This window comes from Myotis lucifugus, unplaced genomic scaffold (assembly GCF_000147115.1).
Source record: "Myotis lucifugus unplaced genomic scaffold, Myoluc2.0 scaffold_833, whole genome shotgun sequence".
Lineage (NCBI taxonomy): Eukaryota > Metazoa > Chordata > Mammalia > Chiroptera > Vespertilionidae > Myotis > Myotis lucifugus.
The window spans coordinates 40,133-65,185 of NW_005871881.1; the positions used below are offsets into that span (position 1 = coordinate 40,133).

Here is a 25,053-nt window from a genome sequence, read left to right on the forward strand (position 1 = left end):
AAAACAAAACAAAACTTTAAAGGCCATTATTGAGTGTGGCCAGTGTGTCTCAGTGGTTGAGCATCAACCTATGAACCAGGAGGTCATAGTTCAATGTTGGGGCATATACCTGGGTTCCGGGCTCAATCCCTGGTGGGGGATGTGTGGGAGGTGGCCAATTGATGATTCTCTCTCATCATTGATGCTTCTGTCTCTCCCTATCCCTTCTTCTCTTTGAAATCAATAAAAATATATATATATTTTAAAAAACACACACACAAAAAATGGGGAGACAACCTAAATAGAGATTTTTCCAAAAAGGACATACAGATGGCTGACAAATACATGAAAAAATACTCAACATCAATAATCATCAGGGAAATAAAAATCAAAACCACAGTGAGATATCACCTCAAACCTGTCAGAAGGTTATTATCAAAATTCAACAAACATGTGTTGAAGAGGATATGGAAGACAGGGAATTCTCATGCACTACTGGTGGGATTTGAAATTGATACAGTCATATTTAAAACAGATAAAGGTTCCTCAAAAGTTAAAAGTGTAATTACCACATGACCCAATAATTCCACTCCTGGGTATTCATCTGATGAAATTTTAAAAACCACTAATTTGAAAACATATACTAGTATGTACTCTTATGCTTACAATTATGGAAATAATTTAGGCGTTCATTGATAGATGAAGGAATAAAGAAGATGTGGTACATATATACAATAAAATATTATTCAGCCACAAAAAAAGAATGAAATCTTGCCATTTGTGACAACATGGATGAATGTAGAGGGTACTATGCTAAGCAAAATAAGTCAGAAAGACAATAGGATTTCACTTATATGTGGAATCTAATTAAAAAGCAAACAAATAAAATAAAACAAATACAGACTTATGGAAACAATGAACAAACTGATGGTTACCGTAGGGGAAGGCAGGAGGGAGATTTTGAATAATGTGAAGGGGATTATATTCAATAATATTGTGATAACTTTGCACAGCGGCAGATGGTTACTAGACTCAGTGTGGTGATCAGATCATCCTATATAATAAAAGCCTAATATGCAAATCGACCAAAGAGCAGAACGACCAGCAGAACAACCAGTCGCTATGACGCGCAATGACCACCAGGGAGATGCTCAATGCAGGAGCTGCCTCCAGCCCACAGGCCCCAGGCCAGCCAAGGCGGGTGCAAGCAGGGCCACCCCCCTTGATTGCCCTGGAGATTGGCCCTGATCTCCTCCAGCCAGGCCTAGGGACCCTACCCATGCACGGATTTTGTGCACTGGGCCTCTAGTAAGGTATATAAATATCAAATTACTATGTTGTGCACCTTAAGATAATATAATATTGTATTCCAACTACATTTTCATTTAAGCGTTAAAAACAATAAAATTAACTAAAATTAAAATAATTAGTTGAGATGATAGCCTATATAATAAAAGAGAAACATGCAAATTAACTGTCCCTCCGCTACATTCAAGCCATGCCCACCAGCCACGCCCACCAGCCAATCAGGAGCGAGTATACAAATTAACCCAACTAAGATGGTGGCGGCCACGGAGCTGGAGCGAGCAGGAGGCTTGGGTTGCCCCCGGCAAATGGAGGAAGCCAAGCTTCCCACCTGCCCTCGCCAGCCCTGGGCTCTGCTCAGGGCTACAAAGTTTCAATTATAGAAGATAAATAAATCCCAGAAAAAAAAAAAGAAAAAAAGGAGAGGCTGGGAGATTGGGTCGCCGGGGGGCATGGCCAGCCTGAAGATGGCCATCAGCCCCTCACCCAGGCTGAGCAGGCACCCCAGTGGGGACCCCGACCCTGAAGGGGGTGTGGCCAGCCTGAAAATGGCCCTCAGCCACTCACCCAGGCTGGGCAGACACTCCAGCAGGGACCCTCACCCTGAAGGGGTTGTGGCCAGTCTGAAAACAGCCCTCAGCCCCTCACCCAGGCTGGCCACACCCCCATGGGGTGAGGGTCCCTGCTGGGGGGCTTGGCCAGCCTGGAAACAGCCATCAGCCCCTCATCCAGGCTGGTCAGGCACCCCAGTGGGACCCCCACCCTGATCCGGGACACCCTTCAGGGCAAACCAGCCGGCCCCCACCCGTGCACGAGGCCTCTATCCTATATAATAAAAGGAAAGGGTAATATGCAAACTGACTCTAACAGCAGAACGACTGGGAATGACTGGTCACTATGACACACACTGACCACCAGGGGGCAGACGCTCAATGCAGGAGCTGCTCCCTGGTGGTCAGTGCGCTCCTCACATGGGGGAGCTCTGCTCAGCCACAAGCCAGGCTGATGGCTGCCAGTACAGCAGTGGTGGTGGGAGCCTCTCCCGCCTCCTCAGCAGCGCTAAGGATGTCCGACTGCAGTTTAGGCCTACTCGCCACTGGCAAGGTGGACATCCCCCGAGGCCTCCTGGACTGCCAGAGGAATGTCCAATTGCCAGCTTAGGCCCGATCCCCTGGGGAGTGGGCCTAAGCCAGCAGGTGGACATCCCCTGAGGGTCCCCAGACTGCAAGAGGGCACAGGCCGGGTTGAGGCCCCACCCGGAGTGCACAAATTTTTTGTGCCCCAGGCCTTTAGTATCAAATAATAAAATGAAAAGAAGTAAAAAGTGTCATGAAAAAATATAAAGCATGGTAATGGACAAAAAATGCAAAATTTTGGAATGTATAAATTTAAGTTGCTATCAACTTAAAATGGACTATTATATGCATAGATACTATGTGAACTTCACAGAAAACACAAAGGAAAAACGAAGTAAACATATTAATGAAAGCCATTAACCACTGAAGAGAGAAAGAGAAAAAAAATGGAACAGAGAGGAACTATAAAAACATCCATAAAAATTTAATAAAATGGCAATAATTATTTATCTATCAATAATTACACTAAATGTAAATGGACTAAATCTTCAAGTAAAAAAAATATAGTTGTTAAAGGGATAAGTATAACAAGACTTATCTGTATGCTGCCTACAAGAGACCTACTTCAGAAGTAAGGACACACCTGGATTGAAAGTGAAGGGATGAAAGAAGAGATTCCATGCAAATGGAAACCAAAAAAAAAAAAAAAAAGCTGGTGGAACTATAATTATAACAGAAATAATAGACTTCAAAACAAAGACTATAAATAAAAGATGAAGAAGATCATTATAGATGATAAATAGGTCAATCTAACAAGAAGATATAGCTTTTATAAATATATATGCATCCAAAATAAGTGCAACAAAATATGTAAACAAAATATTAATAGACCTAAAGGAAGAAATGGAAAACAATACAATATTAGTAGGGAACTTTAACACCCCACTTACATCAATAAATAGATCATTCAGACAAAATATCAATAAGGAAACATTGGCCTTAAATGGCACATAAGCCTGACTGGTGTGGTTCAGTGGTTGAGCATCAACCTATAAACCAGGAGGTCACAGTTCGACTCATGGTCGGGGCACATGAACAGGGTGTGGGCTCGATCCCCAGTAAGGGGCGAGCAGGAGGCAGCCAATTAATAAGTCTGTCATCATTGATGTTTCTATCTCTCTGAAATCAATAAAAACATTTTTTAAAATGGCACTTTAGATCAAATGAACTTAATAAATATGACCAGAACATTCCATCCAAAAGCAACAGAATACATACTCTTCTAAAGGAACACTTTCAAATACACTCTATGAGACCAGCATTACTCTGATACTAAAACCGGACAAAAACACAAGAGCAACAAAATAAAATTACAGGCCAATATTTCTAATGTATAGATGCAGAAATTCCCAACAAAATATTAGCAACTAAATTCAACAACACACTAAAAGGATCATACACCATGATCAAGTTGTTTAATCCAGCGATGCAAGGATGGTTCAATATCTACAAATCAATTAACATGATACACCATATCAACAAAGTGAAGGATAAAAATCATAATAACATTAATAGATGCAGAAAAAGCATTTGACAAAATCCCAAATCTATTTATAATAAAACTCAGCAAAATGAGCACAGAGGAAACATACCTCAATATAATAAAGTCCATATATGACAAACCACAGCTAGCAACATATAAGATCAGGAATAAGACAAGGTTGTCCATTTTTACCAGTTTTATTCAAAGTCCTAGGCACTTCAATTAGACAAGAAAAAAATGAAGGGTAATTAAAATGGAAAGAAAAAAGTAAAACTGTCACTATTTGCAGATGACACGATACTATATATAAAAAACCCTAAAAAGCCTACCAAAAAATCTATTAGAATAAATAAATTCAGTAAAGTTGCAGGATACAAAACTAATATTCAGAAATTGATTACATGTTTATACACCAACAATGAACTATCAGAAAGTGAAATAAAAAAATAACATTTATGCCTGGCTGGTGTGGGTCAGTGGTTGAGTGTCAACCTATGAACTAGGAGGTCATGGTTCAATTCCCAGTCAGGGCACATGCCCAGGTTGTGTGCTTGATCCTCAGTGTGGGGTGTGCAGGAGGCAGCCAGTCAATGATTCTCTCTCATCATTGATGTTTCTATCTCTCCCTTCCTCTCTGAAATGAATAAAAATAAATATATTTTAAAAATAATAATAACACTTACAATTCCATTAAAAAATTACATACCTACAAATATATTTAACCAAGGAAGTAAAAGTCATGTACTCTGAAGTCTATAAGACAGTGCTGGAAAAAAAATGAAGACAAACAAATAAATGGAAGGATAAACTTTGCTCATGCATTAGAAGAATTAATGTTGTTAAAATGTCCATACTACCCAAAGCAATCTATAGATTCAATGCAATCCCTATCAAAATACCAAAGGCATTTTTCACAGAAGTAGAGCAAATAAGCCTAAAATTTATAAGGAACCATAGAAGACCTTGAATAGCCAAAGCAATTTTCAGAGAGTAGAACAAAGATTTCAAACTATATTACAAAGCTATAATCAAAAGAGTATGGTACTAGCACAGAAACAGACAAATAAATAAATGGAATGAAAGAGAGAGCACAGAAATAAACCCATGTCTACAGTCAACTAATCTATGATAAAGAAGACAAGACTGTACACTGGGGAAAAACAGTCTCTTTAATAAATGGTGTTGGAAAAACTGGACCACTACATGCAAAGAGAAAAATAAAGCTGGACCACTTTCTTATACCATATATTAGAATAAACTCAAAATGGGGTAAATACTTGAATGTAAAACCCAAAAGCATAAAACTAAGAACTCCTCGAGGAATAGAGGCATTAAACTCTTTGACATTAGCTTTAGAAAAAAATGGTGGATATGTCTCCTTGGGCAAGAGTAGCAAAAGCAAAAATAAACTTAAAAAATTACATAAAATCAAAAAGGTTTTGCACAGGGAAGGAAACTGTCAACAATATGAAAAGGCAACCCACTGAAGGAGAGATGTTTGCAAATGGTATCTAGTAAGGGGTTAATTCCAAAATATATAATGCTCATACAGTTCAGCATTATAAAAACAATATAATTAAAACATGGGCATAAACCTGAGTAGAACTTCTTCCAGAGAAGTTACACAGATGGCTAAGAGCACATGAAAAGAAGCTGAACATACTAGTCATTAGAGAAATGCAAATCAAAACCACAATGAAATACTAGTTCCCACCCTTCAGATGGGCTAGCCGCTAGTATAAAAAAGACAACAAGTTACAAGTGTCAGCAGGGTGTGGAGAAAGGGAGCCCTCATGCACTATGGTGGGAATTGGTGCAGCCACTGTGGAAAACAGCATGGAGGTTCCTCAAAAAATTAAAACTAGAACTACTATATGGCTCATTCCACTTCTGGGTATTTATTAAAAGAAAATGAGAACATCAATTCAAATATGTTCATTGTAGCATTATTTACAACCAGAGGCCCAGTGCATGAAAATTCAGGCACTGGAGGGGAGGGTCCCTCAGGCTGGCCTGCCCCCCTCACAGTCCGGGAGCCCTCAGGGGCAGGAGGCGACCCGGCAATCAGGGGAAGGCGACGCCCCATCACACCTCTGCTGCTGCCACTGCTGGCAGCACAAGCCCCGGCCGGCCCTGGTTACCTGAACCTTGGGTGGCCCTGGGTGACTGGGCAGCTGCCATCCGCAACTTGCCTGTGCCTTGGGCTGGCCCTGGGCGGCTGGGGGGCTGAGGGCAGGTCCGGCCACACCATGCACCTGTCGCCCGCCCCGGCTGGGCTGAAAGGACTGTGGGTCTCCGGCGGGGCTGAGGGGACTGGCGCCGCCATGTTGTGGCTATGGGTACCGCCATCTTTGTGATAGCGTGATGGTCAATTTGCATATTTCCTCTTTATTAGCTAGGATGGCCAAGTTATGAAAGCAACCTAAATGTCTGTCAATAGATAAATGGTTAAAGAAGTGGTATTACTCAGCCATCAAAAAGAATGAAAGCTTGACATTTGCGACAACCTGGATGAACTTAGGGGGCATTATGCTAAGTGAAATAAGTCAGAGAAAGAGACATACCATATGATTTCACTTAAATGTGGAATATAAAAAAAACAAAACAAAACAGAAACAGACTCATAGATATAGAGAACAAAATGATGATTGCCAGAGGGCAGAGGGAGTAAGTGTGGAGGAAAAATGAAGGGGAATAAGAGGTACAGATTTCCAGTTATAAAATAAACTAGAGGCCCAATGCATGAAATTCGTGCAAGGGGCTCGGCCCTCACAGCCGTGGTGGCTGCCTCGGCCCTCGCAGCCCTGGCTTCGTCCGGAAGGTCATTCGGCTGTCTGGTCTAGTTACAATATTGTGCTTTTATTATTATAGATAAGTCTCAGGGATATAATGTATACCAGAGGGAATTTAGTCATTACTATAACTTTGTATGGTAGCAAATGTTACTAGACTTATCATGCTGATCACTGTGTTAAGTATATAAAGGTTGAATAACAATGTTTTATACCTGAAACTACTATAATATTGTATGTTAACTATATTTTAATAAAAAGAATTATTTGTATATCTTGGATAGCTATTCTTCATCAGATGTGTGTTTGAGAATATTTTCTTTACAATTTGTCTCTTATTCTCTGACATTGCCTTTCACAGAATAGAAGTTTTTAATTTTAATGGAGCCCAGCTTACCCATTATTTCTCTCATGGGTCATGCTTTTAGTGTTGTATCTAAAAAGTCATTGCCATAACAGAGATAGCAGATGTGTTTTTGCAGATGCTTTCTCACTGACTTTGGCTTGTCTTTTCATTCGGTGACAGCGTCTTTTGCAGAAGCTTTTCATTTTAGTGGAGCCCACCTTATCCATTTTTTCATAAATTGTGCCTTTGGTGTTGTATCTAAAAAGTCATCATAATAGTGAAGGTCATCTAGATTTTCTCCTATGTTTTCTTCTAGGAGTTTATAGTTTTGCATTTTACATTTATGTCTTCAATCCATTTTGAGTTACTTTAGTGAAGGGTGGAAGGTCTGTGTCTTAATTCATTTTTTGTATGTGGATGCCCACTTCTGCCAGCACCGTTTGTTGAGAAGTCTGTCTTCGCTCATTGTAGTGCCTATGTTCCTTTGCCAAAGATTAGTTGACTTTATTTACGCGGGTCTATTTCTGGCTCTCTGCTCTGTTTCATTGACACTTGTCTGATCTTTCACCAACAGGACAGCATATCTCTCTATATAAAAGCCTAATATGCAAAGTGTCCCCTCGGGAGTTCGACCAACGGGGAGTTCGATTGCTCACTATGACATGTGCTGACCACCAGGGGGCAGCGCAGAATGAAGGAAGGCCCCGGCTGGGGAAGGGAGGCCCTGGTCGGCAGCTGGCAGCTGCTGGGGACCTTACCTGTGCATGAATTTCGTACACGGGGTCTCTAGTTGATGTATAATCTGGGTGAGTCTGGAAAGGCATTGCCACTCCCACCTCAACTCCCCAACCTGAGACTCAGATTTGTTTCGCTCTCGCGTGTTTCCTACAGATGGTTACACCACCCACGGATCTGCGGGGAGGCCTGGGCAAAGCACCAGGGGAAAGAGCAAGCGTCTGCAAGCACAGCAGCACTGACCACCTCCTCTGTGGCTGCTGGCTGGCGTGTCATGAAATCCTTTATGAGTGGCTATTGTCTCAGGCCAGAGCCACGAAGAGGACCTTCCTAATAACACATTCCACAGCGGACTGACTGGCACCATGTTATTTCCTGAGCCGGTCCGGGGCTGCAGGCCATGCTCACTAAATTAATTTTAATTTTTTTTCTTTTTTACTAATAAATTATCTTAACTTATTGCAACTTTTAGAGCCTTCAAAGAGGTAATTAAATTAAAATAAGGGCCGAAACCAGTTTGGCTCGGTGGGTAGAGCGTCGGCCTACGGACTGAAAGGTCCCAGGTTCGATCCCGGTCAAGGGCATGTACCTTGGTTGCGGGCACATCCCCAGTAGGAGGTGTGCAGGAGGCGGCTGATCGATGTTTCTCTCTCATCGATGTTTCTAACTCTCTATCTCTTTCCCTTCCTCTCTGTGAAAAATCAATAAAATATATTTATAAAAAAAATAAAAAATAAAAAATAAAATAAAATAAGGCTGTTAGGGTCACTCTAATCCAACCCGACTGGTGTCCTTATAAGAAGAGAAGGCTTAGACATACAAGGGGAGACAGGGGATGAACATACACAGAGAAAAAACCGTATGAAGACACAGTAAGAAGAAAACCATAAAATAGAGTCCTGGGTCCCTAAAGCACAGCATAGTCAGTACAGACAGCAGCAATGTAATATAGTCGTCAAACTTGTTAAAAACTAGATATTAATTATGCCAACCACCAAAAAGAAATGATGGTTATGTGACATTATAGAGATGCTAATTGTCACTACAATGACAATTATATTATATAAATTATCAAGTCAACAATGTTATATGCCAAATACATTTCTATTTAAACAAGAAGCAACCATCTGCAAACCAAGGATAGAGGCCTCAGAAGAAAGCAAACTTACTGACACCTTGATCTTAAACTTTTGGCCTCCAGAACTCAAGAAAATAAATTTCTGTTGCTTAAGCACATAGTCTGTGCTACTTTGTAATGGCATCTCTAGCAAAGTAATACAGCTTTTTAATGAATTAAAAAGAATAAGCGCAAATAAGCTAGTGTTGCTATATTAAATGTCTTAATAGACTTTCACACAGATATGACTAGAGACAAAGTGTTGATATGTAGATATATAACTTATACATGTAATGTGTATTATATGTAAAATAGACGCTGGAAAAAAAAGAAATAGAAATCCCTGTGTTCTGACCTTGGTTTGTGCTCAGGTTGGTGTGAAGAACCTTAGTTGAAGTCCCAACAAGAAAGCACAGGCGCTGGCAGAGGGTGCCGGGCGCTGGCAGAGGGTGCCGGGCGCTGGCAGAGGCGCTGCAGAGGGCGCCTTGCCAAAAGGGTGCCAGACGCTGGCAGAAGGTGCTGGCCACACTGATGTGCGCCCTGAGGCTGAGGGCTCTGAGATGATCAGATCTTGGTCGGCACAACGCAACCCTAAACTGAGCACTGCTCTCATCTCACTTAACAAATCTTAATGACCAGACACAAAAGGATCAAACTGTTTACAAGTAACAAATGCATCTCAGTACCAAGCTCAAGAATGAACATATAAATACAAAATATCCACTACCTAACAAGGTTAAAAACACAGTGTCTGGAATCTAATAAAAAATGACATGACCAGAAACTGACAATTCTAAATACTATGAGAGTCCTGGAACAACAGGAATCTCACTCATTTCTGGTAGGAATAACTTTTTACAAAGCTTCACATATGTGTACCATATGACCAGCACGTATGCACCTAGGTATTTACCTAAATGATTTGAAAACTTGGGTCCATAAAAATACTTGAAACAAATATTTAAAGTGGGTGTATTTGTTTTATTTATTTTAATTGAATTTATTAGGATGACATCCTATATAATAAAGAGCTAATATGGTAATTAGACCAAACAGCAGAAGGACCTTCTGGATGACCATCCAGATAAAGTCGGGGCTGCGAGGGCCGGCCGAGGCAGAGAGGGGCTGTGAGGGCCAAGCACTTTGCACGAATTTCATGCATCGGGCCTCTAGTTGGTTAATAAAATTATATAGGTTTCATGTATACAATTCTCTAACACATCATCCGTACACTGTGTTGTGTGCTCACCACTCCAAGTCAAGGCTCCTTCCATCACCATTTATCACCCCTTACACCCTCTTCTACCTCTCCCACCCCCCTCCCTCTGCTCATCACCATGCTATGAGTCTGTTGTTCCTTTTTGCTTAATCCCTTCACCTTTTTCATCCAGTTTCACAACACCCCTGCCCTCTGACAGCTGTTGGTCTGTTCTCTATCTATGAGTCTGTGTCTATTTTGTGTGTTAGTTTATTTTGTTCATTAGATTCCAAATATGAGTGAAATCATATGGTACTCATCTTTCTCTGACTGGCTTATTTCACTTAGCACAATGCTCTCCAGGCCCATCCACACTGTCGCAAAAGGTACGATTTCCTTCTTTTTACTGCCAAATAGTATTCCGTTGTGTAATGTCCCACAGCTTTTTATCCACTCACCTATTTGTAGACACCTGGGCTGCTTCCAGATCTTGGCTGTTGTAAATAATGCTGTGATGAACATAGGGGCATATATTCTTTCCAATTAGTGCTTCAGGTTTCTTAAGATGTATTCCCACTTTAATAAGTGAATTGCTGGGTCATAAGGCAGCTCCGTTTTTAATTTTTGAGGTACCTCTATACTGCTATACACAGTGGCTGCACCAGTTTGCATTCCCACCAATAGTGCACAAGGGTTCCCTTTTCTCCACATTCTCGCCAGCACTTGTTATTTGTTGATTTACTGATGATAATTAGATGCTCAATGTCCCTAATCATCAGAGAAATGCAAATGAAAACCACAATGAGCTATCACCTCACACCTATCAGAAAGAATATTGGGTTTGTCTATAATTGCCAAAAAATGGTAACAGCCATGTTCTTTAATATGTGAATGAGTGAGTAAATAAACTGTGGTACATGCATACAGTGGGATATTATTCACCAATAAAAATAAATGCGCTCTCAGGCCACAAAAAAAGATGAATAATTCTTCAATGTATATCACTAAGTTTAAAGAAACCAGGCTACATACTGTACAACTGCAGTGACATGACTGGAAAACGCAGAACTACAGAGACAGGGGAGTCACCAGGGGGCGCTGGGGAGCCGCTGGGAATGGGGGAGGCTGAGGAGGTGAAGTGCACGTTTTTATCGCAGTGAGACCCTCAGTTATAATGCTGTGATGGTGGATGCATAACATTAGCATATGTCAAAACCCACAGAACTCTCCACCACAAAAAACAAGCTTTAAAAAGGCAGTAAGGCAGAAAAATGGTGGAAGCTTTAAGCCATCACTCTCCCATGAAGAGATACACCCATCCAAAAAACACAACTGGAAAATTGTACTTTATTGGGGCTCTGCAGAGCAAAGCAACCAGGTGAACACCCAACCATGAGACAGAAAGTTCAAGTACACAGGCACATTTGTGAATTAGTGTTCACTCTTATCTCACCCCTCCTGGCATGACACAGACTGTGTATGGAGGAGGTGCAGACAGTCCTCAATTTCTTCCTTGAACGGAAGGAAGAGGAGCGGACCTTGCTCAGAACATTGTAATGTGCCTGGGAGCTGCTTGAAGGACTCGTCTTTGTTTTACTTAATTCAGGTCTTAGATGGGAAGGAGGAGCAGGCAGTGCATGAGAAAGCTGAAGGAATTCTAAGACCTGTGGATCCGAAGATTTGCAATCCCTCCATCAATAGATTACATGAAGAGACATACAATAAATTATCTAAGTTTTCAAGGAAAACCTGGAGTGAGACTCTTTAGGAAATTATTTTAAACATGCATGCATACAGGGAATCAAAAAATTGCAGAAACCTATACAAAATGCGTGCTCAGAAGGTACCTGGGTAGAATTCAGCATTCTTGGGGGGACCATAAGGCTCAGAACACACACAGCGGATTAGTGAAGAACTTTCCAGACAGAGAGAGAGTCTTCAAAAACGGAAGGGGTGTTTTTTTTTCAAAAGTCTAATTTTCCACAAAAATTAAAAGCATACAAAGAAACAGGAAACACGGGCTATTTAAAGGAAGAAAATAAGGTGGGAGAAGCCATCCCTGAAGATACACAGGCACTGGACTTACTAAACAGACTTCAAACAACTGTGTCAAATGTAAGGGTTAAAGAAAAGCATAGGAAAAGAACTTAGGAAAATCATAAAATAACATACGACCCGAGGAAGCTTGGATGCATCAAGGCCCCCTGGCCCGCACAGACAGGGGGGTGGGGAGAGCCAGGTGTGCCATGGAGGAGATTTCAGTGTCCCCATCCTTACTCCTCGTGGCCCTCTCCTACACCCTGGCCCGAGACACCACAGTCAAACCAGGAGCTGAGAACACCAAGGACACAAAGGTCTCTCCACCCAAACTGCCCCAGACCCTCTCCAGAGGTTGGGGTGATCGGCTCATCTGGACCCAGACACACGAGGAAGCTTTGTACAAATCCAAGACAAGCAACAAACCCTTGATGATTATTCATCACCTGGATGAATGCCCACACAGTCAAGCTTTAAAGAAAGTGTTTGCTGAAAATAAAGAAATCCAGAAATTGGCAGAGCAGTTCGTCCTCCTCAATCTAGTTTATGAAACAACTGGCAAGCACCCTTCTCCTGGCGGCCAGGGTGTCCCCAGGATCATGTTTATTGACCCATCCCTGACAGTGAGAGCCGACATCACTGGAAGATACTCAAAACGTCTCTACGCTTATGAACCTTCGGACGCAGCTCTGCTTGTTGACAACATGAAGAAAGCACTCAAGTTGCTGAAGACTGAATTGTAGAGAAAAAACCAAGTTTGCAAGCTCTTCCCTCCGAGTCTGGCCATGACCTGGAACCAGAGGGGATTTCAGAAGACCCTGCAGAAGGCAGGGGCGCGGTGGACATGCTCATCAGGTTATGGTTTATGTTACAACAGCTATTTCTTAAAATTTGGTTTCAAGTATACATGTATGAAACAATATTGTGTACTACCGTAGCAAGCCATACTTTTTAAAAAATGGAGAAAAAAATCATAGAAAATCACCAAACTAAAATAGCAGGCAGAGACGTAAGGGGAAATGGAGTGCAGAGCAATCAGGAGGAAAAGAAGATAAAATGGCAGTAGCAAGTCCTCATATATCAATAATCACGCTAACTTAGTAAATAAAAAACAAGAACCAACTATATGCTGCCTTCAGAAGACACATCTCAGCTTCAAAAACAAGTACAGGCATATAGATCAATGGAACAGAACAGGGACCCCAGAAATTGACCCAAGCTATTACGCTCAATTAATATTTGACAAAGGAATTTTGATAGGGGTTGCTTTGAATCTGTAGGTTGTTTTAGTTAATCTGGAAATTTTAACAATGTTCGTGTTTCAAATCCATGAGCACAGCATTATCTTTCCTTTGTTTGTGTTTTCTTTAATTTCTTTCAACAATGTCTTGTAATTTTCAGTGTACAGGTCTTTCACCTCCTTTGTTAGGTTTATTCCTAGGTATTTTATTAATTTTGTTATGATTGTAAATGAAATTTTTTCACTTATCTTTCTGATAGTTTGTTGTTAGTATGTAGAAATGCAAAAGATTTCTGTATATTGGTTCTGTATCCTGCAATCTTATGATATTCATTTATTATTTCAAATTGTTTTCTGGTGGAGTCTTTAGGGTTTTCTCTATATGAAATCATGCCATATGCAAATAGTGACAGTTTTACTTCTTCCTTTTCAAGTTAGATGCCTTTTTTTCTGGCCTAATTGCTCTTGCTAGGTCTCCAGGACTATGTTGGATACAAATGGTGAGAGTGGGCACCCTTGTCTTGTTTCTAATCTAATAGGAAAAGCTTTCCTTTTTTCACCATTGAGCATGATGTTAGTTCTGGGCTTGTCATATGTTGAACTACTTTCCTTCTATATCCATTTTATTGAGAGGTTTTAAAAACCATAAATAGATATTATATCTTGCCAAATGCATTATGCTTCTGCTGAGATGATCATACAAGTTTTATCCTTTATTTTGTTAAAGTGGTGTATCGTGTTGATTGATTTATAGATGCCGAGTCACCCTTGTATCCTTGGGATGAATCCCACCTGATTGTGGTGTATGATCCTTTTACTGTAGCATTGCATTTGATTTGCTGGTATTTTGTTGAAGATTTTTCCATCTGTCAATCAGAGATAGTGTGTGTGTGTGTGTGTGTGTGTGTGTGTGTGTGTGTGTGTATGTGTGTTGTCCTCACTTGGTTTTGGTATCAGAGTAATATTGACCTTGTAAAATGTATTAGGAAGTATTCCCTCTTTAAAAAGAATTTGAGAGGGATAGGTACTTGTGCCAGTACCAGGCTGTTTTGAGTACAGTGGCTTTGTAGAATAGCTTGATATCTGGTATTGTGATTCCTCCAACTTTGTTCTTCTTTCTTGAGATTACTGTGGCTATTCAGGGTCTTTTTTGGTTCCATATAAATTTTTGGAGTATTTGTTCTAGATCTGTGAAATATGGTGTTGGTATTTTAATAGGGATTGCATTGAATCTGTAGATTGCTTTGGGTTGTATGGACATTTTAATGTTAATTCTACCAATCCATGAACACAGTATATTCTTCCACTTGTTTATATCTTCCTCTCTTTTCTTAATGTCCTGTAGTTTTCCAAGTACAAGTCTTTTACCTCCTTGGTTAAGCTTATTCCTATGTATCTTCCTTTTTCTGTTGCAATGATAAATGAGATTGTTTAGTTTCTCTTTCTGATAATTCATTATTGGTTTATAAAAAAGCCATTGATTTTGGGGTGTTGATTTCTGTATCTTGCTACATTGCCAAATTCATTTATTAAATCTAGTAGCTTTTTGGTGGAGTCTTTAGGATTTTCTATGTACAATATCATGTCATCTGCGAATAATGAGACTTTTACCTCATCCTTTCCAATTTGGATACCTTTTACTTTTTCTTCTTGTCTGATGGCTGTGGCTAGGACTTCCAGTACTATCTAAATATATAAAAGGTTAAGTGTCCATCCGTCTGACTGGTAACTATGATACGCACTGACCACCAAGGGGCAGATGCTCAATGCAGGAGCTGCTATGATGTGCACTGGCCTTTTAAATTAAACAGCACCACGGATCTGGCACCAACAAACCAACCCTCAGCTTCCCCCACCTGGGACACAGGCCCCGCCACCACCCTGAAACGACACCCCACCAAATCACAGCCAACGCTGCCGAGACACCATGGTGCAAAATGCAGCCCACAGCCCACTGTGGGTGCCAGGTAATGATGTCATGTACCAATGCCTGGCTTCCCCTCCCTAGTGACTAGCCTCCTTGGAGTTTTTTCAGTCCAGGAACCCAACTTGCTTTATAGCCAGGTGCAAACATTTTACATTTAACCAAATGTTTGTGAAGCATTTTCACGTGCCTCATCTCATTTGATCCTCACAGAAGTCCTGGAGTAGGTAGATAGGAGACTTGGTAGAATCCTATTTTCTTTTCCTGGAAATCAGAGATTTAGAAAGTTTAGAAACTTGATTCGACTGAAAAGAAGTAAGAAATGGTGGAAATTGAAAATGACTTCAAGTTTTCTCACTGTGCAGAATATAGTCAAACACTGCTACAGTTAAATATTTTACGCTTTGTTCTCCCTGTGTGATCTACAATAATAATCTGCTTCATGTTGATATTTACTGCTGTGTTGCTGACAATTACCTGAAAGAGAAGTTGGGGTGCTTCACTGGGCTGGAAAAAGTTTAGCTAAATCAGAAAGCAGGTGTAATTAAGCAAGTTTATATATATATATAAAGCTCTCGCTGGCTACAATTGCATACGTGTGTTTCTATCTGTCATTGTCAATTGTGAATTTGGTTGACACTTCTATTATAGAGAAAGGACAAATAGCAATATTAAAATATTTCTTCTAATTAATTTCCTTTCAATGTGCACGAATCCATGCACCAGCACACTAATGTTGAATAAGAGTAGTGAAAGTGGGCATCCCTATCTTGTTCCTGTTCTTAGGGGAAATGGTTTTAGTTTTTGGTTTTAGTTTTTAAAAAAATATATTTTATTGATATTTTTACAGAGAAGAAGGGAGAGGGATAGAGAGTTAGAAACATCGATGAGAGAGAAACATCGATCAGCTGCCTCCTGCACACTCCCTACTGGGGATGTGCCTGCAACCAAGGTACATGCCCTTGATTGGAATCGAACCTGGGACCCTTCAGTCCACAGGCCGACGCTCCAAACCGGTCAGGGCAATGGTTTTAGTTTTGATGTTTGCTATAGGTTTGTCCTACTAGTATATGGCCTTTATTATGTTGAGATATTATCCCTCTATTCCCACTTCGCTGAGAATTTTTATCAAAAAAGGGTGTCACTTGACATGATCAAGTGATTTTTGCTTTTCAATTTGTTTATATGATGTATCAAGTTATTGATTTGCGAACATTGTACCAGCCTCGCATCCCTGGAATAAATCCCACTTGGTCATGGTGTATGATCTTTTTAATATATTACTAGATCCAATTTGCTAATATTTTGTTGAGGATTTTAGAGTCTATGTTTATCAGGGATATTGGCCTGAAATTCTCTTTCTTCATAGTGTCTTTATCTGGTTTTGGAATTAGGATAATGCTGGCCTCATAAACAAAGGTTGGAAGTGTTCCTTCCTTTTGAATTTTTGGGAATAGTTTGAGGAGGGTAGATGTTAATTCTTTAAATGTTTGTTAAATTCCCCTGTGAAGCCATCCCAACAAGGGCTTTTGTTTGCTGGGAGTGTGTTTTGATTACTGCTTCTATTTCATTAGTTGTTATTGGCCTATTCAGGTTTTCTGATTCTTTCTGATTGAGTTTTGGAAGATTGTATTTTTCTAGAAATTTGTCCATTTCATCCACATTGTCCAGCTTGTTGGCATATAGTTGTTCACAGTATTTTTTCACAATCCTTTGTAATTCTGTGGTGTCAATTGTTACTTCACCACTTTTGTTTCTGATTTTATTTATTTGGGTCCTTTCTCTTTGTTTCTTGATGCGTCTGGCTAACAGTTCATCAATCTTGTTTATCTTTTCAAAGAACCAACTCTTAGGTTCATTGATTTTTTTTTTTGTATTTTTTTTAGTCTCTATATCATTTATTTCTGCTCTGATGTTTATTATTGCCTTCCTTCTTCTTACTATGGGATTTTCATGTTGTTCTCTTTCTAATTCTTTAAGTTGTAGTGTTAAAACATTTATTATTAATTTTTCTTGTTTTAGAGGTAGGCCTGTTGTGCTATGAACCTCCCTCTCAGGACTGCTTTTGCTATGTCCCAGAGATTTGGGGTTGTTGTGTGTTCATTTTCCATTGTTTCCAGGAAGTTTTTGATTTCTTTCTTGATCTCATTGGCAACCCATTCTTTGTTTAACAACGTGCTATTTAGGCTCCATGTGTTTGAATATTTTTGAGGGTTTTTACTGTTGTTGATTTCTAATTTCATTCCACTGATATCTGAGAAGATGCTTGATATGATTTCAATCTGATTGAACTAGTAGAGACTTGTTTTGTGTCCTAACATGTGGTCTACCTTTGTAAATGATCTATGTGCACTTGTAAAGAATGTATATTCTGCAGCTTTGGGGTGAAATGTTCTATAAATGTCAATTAAATCCACCTGATCCAGTGTGTCCTTTAGAGTCACTGTTTCCTTGGTAATTTTTTTGTCTGAAAGATCTACCCAGTGAAGTCAGCGAGGTGGTAAATTCCCATACTGTGACTGTTTTATTGTTGATCTCTCCCTTAAAGTCCTCTAGAAGTTTTTTTTTATATACTTAGATGCTCCTATATTGGGTGCATATATGTTTACTAGGGTTATATCCTGTTATATATCCCTTTAGTGTTATATAATGCTTTTTGTTGTCTCTTGTGATGGCCTTCATTAGGAAGTCTATTTTGTCAGATATGAGTATTGCTATCCCAGCTTTTTTTTGTTTTGTTTCCATTTGCATGGAAATTTTTTGCCATCCCTTCTCTATCCTGTGTGAGTCTTTTTTCTAAGGTGGGTTTCTTGCAGACAGCACATAGTTGGGTCATGTTTTTGTATCCATTCAACTACCCTATGTCTTTTGATTGGAGCATTTAAACCATTTATATTTAATGTTATTATTGATAGATATTTATTGCCATTTTAATTCTGTATGCTTATGTTTCTCTCTCTATTTCTTTTTCTCATTATAGCAGTCCCTTTAGAATTTCTTGTAGTGCTAGTTTTGTGGTGATAAACTTCTTTAGCCCCCACCCCTATTTTTAAATCTGGGAAGCTCTTTATTTCACCAACTATTTTAAAGGATAGCATTTCTGGGTACACTAATCTTGGTTTCAGATCCTTGCTTTCCATTACCTTGAATACTTCATGCGATTCCCTTTTGGCCTATAGGGTTTCTGATGAGGAATCAGCTAACAGCCTTATGGGAGCTCCTTTGTAGGTAACAACTTGCTTTTCTGTTGCTGTCTTTAAGATTCTTTATTTGTCTTTAATTTTTGGCATTTTAATTATGATATGTCTGGGTATGGGCCTGCTTAGGTTCTTTTTGCTTTGGACTCTCTGTGCTTCCTGGACTTGTGTGACATTTTCCTTCACCAGGTTAGGGAAGTTCTCTGCCATTATTTATTCAAATCACTCTCTATCCCTCGCTCACTTTCTTCTCCTTCTGGCGCACCTATTATGTGAATACTATTATGTTTCATGTTGTCCCACAGCTCCCTTAAGCTGTCCTCCTGTGTTTTTAAAAAATATATATTTTATTGATTTTTTTAGAGAGGAAGGGAGAGGGATAGAGAGTTAGAAACATCGATGAGAAATAAACATCGATCAGCTGCCTCCTGCACACCTCCTACTAGGGATGTGCCCACAACCAAAGTACATGCCCTTGGCTAGAATTGAACCTGGGACCTTTCAGTCCACAGGCCAACGCTCTATCAACTAAGCCAAACCAATTAGGGCATGTCTTCCTGTTTTTTAATTGTTTTCTTCTTTCTTTCTTTCTTTCTTTTTGGATCTCTGATTTTTTAAAAAAAATAAGATAACATTTATTGGCTAAATCACAGGGGTAGAAAAAGTAATTCCTAGAATCAATGGTTTCACAGGGGTAGAAAAAGTAATTCCTAGAATCAATGGTTTTAGGAAAAAAGTCATAGATGTAAAGGAAGGGCCCTTGGAGCTTGGGAGTGAAGAAGCTAATGCTAATGTGCCTGAGAGGGGGAGGGAGAGGACACAGTTGTGCTCCTGGGAAGGAGTGTGCATTATCTACCCTGTCTTCTAATTCACTAATCTGATCCTTGTCTTTCCCGAATCTGCTGTGTATTCCTTCCAATGTGCTCTTTATTAGTGCTATGTCATTCCTCCTAGTTACTATACCTTTTCTTATGCTGTTGAGCATCTTTACCATCATTTTTCTGACCTCTATGTCTGATACATTTCTTCTTATCTTTTAATCTTTATTGTTGAGATTATTACAGATGTCCCTCTTCTCCCCTCCCCCCCCCCATTGCTCTCCTCCACCTGGTTCCTGCCCCACCCCAGGTCTTCACCACCCTATTGTCTGTGTCCATAGGTAATGTATATATGCAAATAAGATCTTTGTTTAATCTCTTCCTACTCCCCTAACCCCGTCCCCTCTGAGAATAGTCAGTATGTTCCATTTCCATGCCTCTGATTCTATTTTATTCACCAATATATTCTGTTCATTAGATTTCTTATTCAGTTATTTTGATTTTTTAGATTCAATTGTTGATAGGTATGTATTTGTTGCCATTTTGCTCATTATTTTGATATTTTTCTTTCTCTTCTTCTTCCTCCTCTTAAAGAATACCCTTCAACATTTCATATAATACTGGTTTGGTGGTGATGAACTCCTTTAGCTTTTTCTTGTTGGTGAAGCTCTTTATCTGACCTTCAATTTTAAATGATAGCTTTGCTGGGTAGAGTTATCTTGGTTGTAGGTCCTTGCTATTCATCACTTTGAATATTTCTTGCCACTCCCTTCTGGCCTGCATAGTTTCTATTGAGAAATCAACTGACAGTAGTATAGGCATTCCCTTGTAGGTAACTAACTGCTTCTCTCTTGCTGCTTTTAAGATTCTCTTTTTGTCTTTAACACTTGCAATTTTAATTACAATGTGCTGTGGTGTGGTCCTCTTTGGGTTCCTCTTGTTTGGGACTCTCTGTGCTTCCTAGACTTGTAAGCATATTTTTTTCACCAGGTAGGGGAAGTTTTCTGTCATTATTTCTTCAAATAGATTTTTAATAGCTTGTTCTCTCTCCTCCTCCTTCTGGCACCTCTATAATGTGAATGTCCCAGAGGCTCCTTACACTATCGTCATATTTTTGTATCTTTTTTCTTTTTGCTCTTCTGGTTGGGTGTTTTTTGCTTCCTCATATTCCAAATCATTGATTTGATTCTCAGAGTCCTCTACCCTACTGTTGAATCCTTGTATATTATTCTTTATTTCAGTCAGTGTATGCTTAATTTCTGACTGGTCCTTTTCCATTTATTGGGAGGTTTCTAGGAGATTCTTGAGTAACCTTATAACCATGGTTTTGAACTTTATATCCAGTAGTTTGCTTTCTTCCATGTTTTTCATTTGTGACATGTTTCTTTGTCTCCACATTTTGGCTGCTTCCCTGTGTTTGTGTCTATGTATTGGAGAGAGCTGATATGTCTCCTTGAGTAGGTAGAGTGGCCTTGTGTAGTAGGTGTTCTATAGGGCCCAGTGGCTCAGCCTCCCCAGTCACTTGAGGTGGGTACTGGGTGCACCCCTTTGTGGGCTGTGTGCATAGTCTTGCAGTTGAGACTTGATTTCTGTTGGTGTCACTGGGAGGAATTGACCTCCAGACCAATTGGCTGTGAGGCCCAGCTGCAACTATAGTGGGAGAGCTGCTGTGCAGGAGACACCCCTATAGAGCAGGACTTGCTTCAGTGGGGCTTTGGTGCTCACTGAGTCTGCCCCTTGAGTGTGTTGCTTATAGATGTGTAGAGTTGTAATCTGGTGTGGTCTGACATTGACTACTGGGTGCACTGGCTCTTGAGTCTCCAGGGAAGTGCAAAGTCAGCCACTGCCTTGGGCCACCTAGCAGGGGCTACTGGGGGATCTGCAGATTCCTCCTTTTTGTATCAGGTTTGGAAATGCCCAGATGAGGCCCAGCTGTGAAGCAAGGCAGGCTAGTGCTGGTGCTGGGTCTTAGGTCTTTTATTGACAGGTTTGGGGCTCCCTGACCCAGCGTAGATTGTTGGAGAAATTTTAGCCTGAGCAAGGACAGGTCATTCATATGCAAAACCCACTGCACACAGCTTGGGTGGGGTTATAAATTGAATGAGGTCAGCCCTGTGACTGGGGAGGTCCCAGCATAGGAACAATGATCCCTGTGAACACCTCCATCTCATTTGGCTTCTTTAAAAAACAGAGTTTCTCCCTGGCTGGTAGCTCAGCTGGTTGGAGCATCATCCTGTGCACCAAAAGATCGGGTTCGATTCTCGGTCAGGGCACATGTTAGTTTGTGGGTTCGATCCCCATCATGGCTTGTAAAGGAGGCAACCCATCGATATTTCTTTCTCTGTCTCTCTCCCCCCCCCCCTTCCTCACTCTAAAATCAATAAACATATCCTCAGGTGAAGATTAAAAAAGAGAGTTCTGTACGGCCATGTTGATTTATTCTTCACTAAAATAATTAGTAATTAAGGTCAATTTATTTTAAAGGACATTCTCATTCTCTCAAGGCAGGGATTTAGATCTGCACTCTTCTGTGAAATTTTTGGTATTAGTTTTTCTAAATCTGGAGACTATCTGAGGATACCAGCATCCTCTCTCTTGGTCACGAACATACATGGCATCATCACATCTGCTGGCAGTTTTTTATCATCTTTAATTAGCCAGTGATCTTTTCCTTGTAGGTCAAAATTAACTCTAAGGTCATAAAGAGATGGGAGATGGAAGCTTACAAAATTCACACACACACACACACACACACACACACACACACACAATATGTATCTGGCTAATCCTGATTTTCTTGTTAGAAAGTGTGTCTGAGAGAAAATTCAACAATATGATAAAATATGTATCTTTTTATGAGAATTGTAATTTTTTCACTTTCTTTTGTTATAAAGTTATTTTTAAATTCCACCAGTCATATATTTTTATCTCTAACGCTTCTAACTCGATTTGTTCTCATTCTGTGGGTTTTATTTTCTGTCCACATTTCATAGACGAAACCATTTTCTCTGTGTCACTGGGAATTTTCATTATGTTGTTTTAAATCCTGGTCTTGCTCGTGTAACTGGATTTTCTCTGATGCAAGTTCTTGCATTGCTCCCTCTCTCAAGGTGGTGTTACCCCTAAATGCACAGTGACATTTGAACATGCGCTCAGACCTGTGGCTGGGAGTCCCCGTCTGCTGCCTGTCACCTCTTGGGAAAGCCCGCTTGGGAAGGCTGGGGTCTGTGCCCTCAGCCTCACTGTCCTCAGAGACAGCGAGAAGCAGGGCTGCCCGTCCTGCTGGACTCTGCTCTGGGCCTCTCTTAGGACTGAGTAGCATTTCCCACAGCCTGGTCTCCGCGCTGACCCACCCCACCCGGGGGGAGGTAGGCATTCCTGCCTTTTTACTGGGCCCCAAAGGAAAGGAGATGGGAAGGGGTCATCCCTCCGGCACTGTGGTCCCTTTGCCCAGCCCAGCCCCAGACCCCTCCACCTGGAAGCCTGGGCACCTTGGTAGTGACCCGCCTCCTGCTGTGTCCCACAGATCCTGCTCTCCACCTTCCAGGCGCTCCGCACAACCCAGTCTCCACATGTGTTTTGATTTTGAATGTGACTTTGTATTTTATTATACTTTATAGTTTTGCATGAATTTTGAGGTAAATGGGGTACCGCAGCATGTATGCAGTCTGCTGTCTAGAAGTAGTTTTGTACCAAAGTTAACATATTTTAGAGAAAAAGTTTAGTGAGGATGCTCCCTCTGTGGGCCTCCTGAGGGAGGGAGGCCAGGTAGGTCAGACTCATTCAGGTGCTGGCTTTGGCCCAATAAGACTTCACAGAAGTGCTGTCACCACGTGCCCATGACTGGCTGTCCTCCGTGCGCACCCCCTGCTGGCCTGACCTGGACGCCAGGCCCTGACCTGTTGGTGAGTGGCTGGTCCGTGCCAAACTCAGAATACACTCAGGCCTTGCCAGCACCCCTCCCCCCCCCCGCCCCCGTTTCCACGATAACAAGTTTCCCTTTGAAAGATGCATTCCAAAGGGGGTGTCCTGGGTCTGGAGGCCTCAGCACCTGAGCTCAGGTATAAGGAAGTCTGCACGTGCTCTTGGCGGCTGCCATGCTGCTGTCCTTGCCACCCATCGGTGGGCCCAGCAACAGAAGCAGACCCCGTCCACTGGCCACTCGGCTTTCTAGTCCCTCCCTCTGGGATTCTGTCATCGTCCCGAACCTCAAGGACTGGCAGTGGTTTAATGAATTAAACAACATTGTCAGTTTAGCACAATGCAGCAGACCCTACTGGAGAAAACTATGGGTGATTTTCACTCTGGGAAAGTCTCAGTCCAAATCACAGCAAACATTTTTCTCTGTGCTTAGCTGGTTTCAGGGGACAAGCAGTTCTAATCTCAGCTAAGCAAGTATGACGGGAGGAGGGAGAAGGAAGTCTGGGTCTGTCATGAGAGGCGGGAGAGCCTGTGTGTAGCCTGAGAGGAGTGTGAAACGAATGAAGGAAACCTCATTTAAAACCGAGTGGGGAGCCCTGGGGGGAGCTCTCACATACTACCGCTCACTGCCCCTTGCAGACTCCAACAGGAAAAACTATATCCTGAAAGTTCACAACTGCCTACTTTACTACTCCAGCTGGAGGAAGCTTTTCTCCTTGCCCAGCAACAGACTCAGCCAATAAGAACCTGCTATGACTCAATGGGAAGTCACTACACTTGGAACTCCCAGTTTCTTCCAATGGACATTTTGTTTACAACAGCCCCTCCAAATGTCCCCTTTTTTGTCTATAAAGCAATGTTTCTCTCCTTCGTTCTCCTAGGCAAACAAGGACTTGGATTATGGTTTGCCATAGCTTGCATGTCCTGAATTGTAATTCCTCTGACATTTCTGAATAAACTTATTTTTGCTGGTGAAATAACATGTTTTATTTTTAACTTTGACAGGAGGAAGGTGTTAGGGTCTCCAAAGGAGGAACACATGAGGCCAAAAGGGGTAAAGAATTATAAATTTACTAGTGGCCTGGTGCATGAGATTTGTGCACGGGGGAGGGGAGGGGTGTCCCTCAGTCCGGCCTGCACCCTCTCCAATCTGGGACCTCTTGAAGGATGTCCTACTGCCGGTTTACAGGGATCAGGCCTAAACCAGCAGTCGGATATCCCTCTCACAATCCGGGATTGCTGGCTCCTAACCGCTCACCTGCCAGCCTGCCTGATTGCCCCTAACTACTCTGCCTGCCAGCCTGCTCGCCCCCAATTACCCCCTGCTGCCGGCCTGAACACCCCCAACTGCCCCCTGTGCCAGTGTGCTCGCCCCCAACTGCCCCCTCTGCTGGCCTGCTCACCCCCAACTGCCACCCCTGCTGGCCTGCTTGCCCCCACCTTCCCTCCCCACTGGCCTGCTCACCCCCAACTGCCTCCCTGCTGGCCTGCTCATTCCAAATTGCACCCCCCTGCAGTCCTGATTACCCCCAACTGACCCCCACTGATGGCCTGCTCGCCCCCAACTGGCCACCCTGCTGGTCGGCTCACCCCCAACTGCCCACCACCCCCCCGCCGGTGTGAACAACCCCAATGCACCCCCCCCCCAATATCCCGAACGGGAGAAACATTTAAAAACTCATGGGCCTCAAAAACAAGGCCCCATCGGGCCGGCCCACTTTGATTTTGTCTAAAGACCCCCGGAAGAACTCCCACTCAATAAATGTTTACCTATATATTGTGTATAGCACATGGGGCCGTATAGAGCGAAAGTTGCCCCCTCAGG

At 41.6% G+C, this 25,053-nt stretch overlaps 1 pseudogene; it reads left to right on the forward strand.

The window, feature by feature from the left end:
* The first annotated feature begins 12,337 nt into the window (after positions 1 to 12,337).
* On the forward strand, positions 12,338 to 12,887 carry LOC102439619 (annotated as a pseudogene).
* Positions 12,888 to 25,053: the final 12,166 nt, after the last annotated feature.